This window comes from Physella acuta, unplaced genomic scaffold, assembly GCF_028476545.2.
Source record: "Physella acuta isolate Inbredline_101_S28 unplaced genomic scaffold, ASM2847654v3 ptg000668l, whole genome shotgun sequence".
In the NCBI taxonomy this organism is placed as follows: Eukaryota; Metazoa; Mollusca; class Gastropoda; family Physidae; genus Physella; species Physella acuta.
This window is the reverse complement of record NW_026732187.1, coordinates 145,192-150,218: the sequence shown is the minus strand read 5'-3', so window position 1 is coordinate 150,218 and position 5,027 is coordinate 145,192.

Sequence of the window (5,027 nt, the reverse complement as noted above, 5' to 3'; positions counted from 1 at the left end):
CCGCGGGCCGTAGTTTGGAGACCCCTGATTTAGTCGATGGACGGACACTACAATACATAAACGTAAAACAATTAAAGGAACAATGAGCCATCAGTAAGTTATTATATTCGCAAGTGTTTATCAACTGCACGCTCTCATGACACACTTGTGTAAACTGTCGTATGTGATACATTAGTATATTACGTTTTAGGACATATTTGTATTCGAGCAGGACGTTACTCACTCATCACTTACACCCACCCTCCGAACATTCCCCTGTCGACAAAACCATGTCATTTACCCCCCACCAACCACTTAGGGATAAGTTTTGGATATTTTTAGGGTTAGAGCAAGGGTAAGGGTTAGGGTTAAAACAAGGGTTAGGGTTAATGTAAGGGCTAATGTTAAGGATAGGGCCAGTGTTAGGGATAGGGTTACGGTTAAAGTTTTTGTCAGTGGTTAGGTTTAGGGTTATGAGGGAGTAATTGATAGGGGTAATATCAGATGATGGGTAAATGTCTGGGGGATAGGTTATGTGTAAGCTGCCAATTTAGACACCACTGTGCATCGCTTACTCAAGTTTCAACTTGTTACTAACTTGTCAGAGCAGTAATAACGTACCTTAACTAAAGCGTGTTCTGTTTGTTGTATAGTTAAATGTAACCATATATTGCATGAATTATTACATGTTGAGGTAGTTTATTATATCAACTATTAATTGTATCAAGTAAAACCATTGTTAAGCAATCATAAAGTAAATTTGAAATGGGAATCAATTATAAATTAATCTTTACTTCAACTAACTATACCGATATATTTTAAAGATAAAACTATGCGAGTCATGGAAATGTATTTACTATCAAGGTTTAATAAGTCTGTCTAGTTCCTGATAAATATCAAACACGATATTCATCTTTCTGTGGTAGCATTGTACGAACAAACACGTTTTTTGTCTGCTCCTGTTATCTCCAATGTTTTGTATCAGTTAACTTGGATACCTTTACTCCTTCCATAACTTTTATTTGCAAATCGATTTGCTAACCTGATACTTTGTCGACAGAGCTCCGAGTTCATTTGGTCGGTAAACTGAAAAACCGATAGTAGGTTAGGTAACCATCAGAACTAGGTGGACAATGGGACAATCTACTGACTTGAAACTCGAGACTTACCGGTTAAGAGTTTAGTTCTCTATCGCTTGGCACTCCGTGATTGAGTTAATAGCCATTAAACCTCTAGTAGGTATTGTTCAGGTCTAGGTCGGTCTCACTTCAATGTGAAATCTCGTTAGCCAGGGATAAATTTTCGAACTAGTCATTTCTTTGAACATGATTCCCATTGATTAAAAAAAAACCATGGTTGAAATGTGAAAATTGGATAAAAAATTTAACACATTTTCGGTTTTGCTGAGTTTGTCTTGATCCAGTTTTTGCAACATCGACAATTTGTCATTCATCTAGTTCCCAATGGTTAGTTAAACCTTGACAACAATCAATACACTAGACAGCACTGACTTAAAATTTAATTAAGCTTTCTCAAAATGGCTGGCAAAACAATAAGAAACGTAAAATAAGCATTGCGTTTCTGTGAAAATCAATGATTGTTACGCTAAATTGAAACAAATCCGCTCATAATTTGATATCCAACAACACATTGAAACAAAAAGTCTGGTAAATAATTTAAACCAAACAATAACAAGCCCAGTAGGATTTTATTGCTTGTAACAATTGTAAATTAGCTGGCTTAAATTTCGACTGAATTGTTGAATTCTTGAGCTCACAGGGGAGGTAACAATACAAAATAGAAGGAAGAATAAAATTATTATTAAACGATAACTTTGTAGCACTCACGAGATGTAACAAGAGTGCTAAAGGTCAGAGATGTGGTGACTGTAAAACTGTTTCTTGTGAGTTGTAAACTCGTTATTTGAAACTATACGGGTGAAATTCTGGGGCTTAAGTCATAAATAGTCACAGGACAGTAGGACTAGTTAAGTCAGAGGACAGTTGGACTAGTCAAGTCACATAACAGTAGGGCTAGTCAAGTAACATAACGGTAGGGATAAAGCCACATAACAGTAGGGCTAGTCAAGTCACATAACAGTAGGGCTAGTCAAGTAACGTAACAGTAGGGCTAGTCAAGTCACATAACAGTAGGGCTAGTCAAGTCACATAACAGTAGGGCTAGTCAAGTCACATAACTGTAAGGCTAGTCAAGTCACATAACAGTAGGGCTAGTCAAGTCACATAACAGTAGGGCTAGTCAAGTAACGTAACAGTAGGGCTAGTCAAGTCACATAACAGTAGGGCTAGTCAAGTCACATAACAGTAGGGCTAGTCAAGTCACATAACAGTAGGGCTAGTCAAGTCACATAACAGTAGGGCTAGTCAAGTCACATAACTGTAAGGCTAGTCAAGTCACATAACAGTAGGGCTAGTCAAGTCACATAACAGTAGGGCTAAAGTCACATAACAGTAGGGCTAGTCAAGTCACATAACAGTAGGGATGGTCAAGTCACATAACAGTAGGGCTAGTCAAGTCACATAACAGTAGGGCTAGTCAAATCACATAACAGTAGGACTAGTCAAGTCACATAACAGTAGGGATGGTCAAGTCACATAACAGTAGGGCTAGTCAAGTCACATGACAGTAGGGCTAAAGTCACATAACAGTAGGGCTAGTAAAGTCACATAACAGTAGGGCTAAAGTCAAATAACAGTAGGGCTAGTCAAGTCACATAACAGAAGCCTAAAGTCACATAACAGTAGGGCTAGTCAAGTCACATAACAGTAGGGCTAAAGTCACATAACAGTAGGGCTAAAGTCACATAACAGTAGGGCTAGTCAAGTCACATAACAGTAGGACTAGTCAAGTCACATAACAGTAGGGCTAGTCAAGTCACATAACAGTAGGGCTAGTCAAGTCACATAACAGTAGGGCTAAAGTCACATAACAGTAGGGCTAGTCAAGTCACATAACAGTAGGGCTAGTCAAGTCACATAACAGTAGGGCTAGTCAAGTCACATAACAGTAGGGCTAAAGTCACATAACAGTAGGGCTAGTCAAGTCACATAACAGTAGGGCTAGTCAAGTCACATAACAGTAGGGCTAGTCAAGTCACATAACAGTAGGGCTAGTCAAGTCACATAACAGTAGGGCTAAAGTCACATAACAGTAGGGCTAGTCAAGTCACATAACAGTAGGGCTAAAGTCACATAACAGTAGGGCTAGTCAATTCACATAACAGTAGGGCTAGTCAAGTCACATAACAGTAGGACTAGTCAAGTCACATAACAGTAGGGATGATCAAGTCACATAACATTAGGGCTAAAGTCACATAACAGTAGGGATGGTCAAGTCACATAACAGTAGAGCTAATCAAGTCACATAACAGTAGGGCTAGTCAAGTCACATAACAGTAGGACTGGTCAAGTCACATAACAGTACGGCTAGTCAAGTCACATAACAGTAGGGCTAGTCAAGTCACATAACAGTAGGGCTAAAGTCACATAACAGTAGGACTAGTCAATTCACATAACAGTAGGGATGGTCAAGTCACATAACAGTAGGGCTAGTCAAGTCACATAACAGTAGGGCTAGTCAAGTCATATAACAGTAGGACTAGTCAAGTCACATAACAGTAGGGCTGGTCAAGTCACATAACAGTAGGGCTAAAGTCACATAACAGTAGGACTAGTCAATTCACATAACAGTAGGGATGGTCAAGTCACATAACAGTAGGGCTAGTCAAGTCACATAACAGTAGGGCTAGTCAAGTCATATAACAGTAGGACTAGTCAAGTCACATAACAGTAGGGCTGGTCAAGTCACATAACAGTAGGGCTAGTCAAGTCACATAACAGTAGGGCTAGTCAAGTCACATAACAGTAGGGCTAGTCAAGTCACATAACAGTAGGGCTAGTCAAGTCACATAACAGTAGGGATGGACAAGTCACATAACAGTAGGGCTGGTCAAGTCACATAACAGTAGGGCTAGTCAAGTCACATAACAGTAGGGCTAGTCAAGTCACATAACAGTAGGGCTAGTCAAGTCACATAACAGTAGGGATGGTCTAATCACATAACAGTAGGGCTAAAGTCACATAACAGTAGGGCTAGTCAAGTCACATAACAGTAGGGCTAGTCAAGTCACATAACAGTAGGGATGGTCAAGTCATATAACAGTAGTGATGGTCAAATCACAGGGATGTAGCACTAGTCAAGTCACATAACAGTAGTGATGGCCAAGTCATATAACATTAGGGATGGTCAAATCACAGGGATGTAGCACTAGTCAAGTCACATAACAGTAGTGATGGTCAAGTCATATAACAGTAGTGATGGTCAAGTCACATAACAGTAGGGATGGCCAAATCACAGGGATGTAGCACTAGTCAAGTCACATAACAGTAGTGATGGTCAAGTCATATAACAGTAGTGATGGTCAAGTCACATAACAGTAGGGATGGTCAAGTCACAGGGATGTAGCACTGGTCAAGTAACAGTGCATTAGGACTGGTCAAGCCACAGGACAGTAGGGCTAAAGTCAATGACAGTGGGACAAAGTTTAAAGTAATTTTTCTCAAGATGTTCCCGGCATGCAATGCAAATAACGTAAATTAATCTAAAATTTGCTTCTGTAGAAAATATAGGACGATTGTGTTGCCACGATAGCATCATGAATCCTTTGTGCCGTGTTCTTATTAACATCAGCCCATGAATATTGGAATTTTTCTTATCAACTTTTGAGAGCATCAGTAAAGGGACATAAAAACGCTAAATAAAACATGAATAGAATATTTAAATAATTCATCAGAGATAATATTCATTACACATTTCGGAATATTAAAAATGCAAGATATTTCTGTTAAAAATAATATAAGAAATGCGAGTTATAGACGTATCTATATAACGATTGTTGTACAGATAATTTTCTATATTATGAATAATAATTAATGAATTGAGACTTGCTTGGGTTATATAAATGCTAAGAAAACTGTGTTGATTGAAACCTTCCAGCTGAAACATACAGGTTATTAATTTTTTTAACT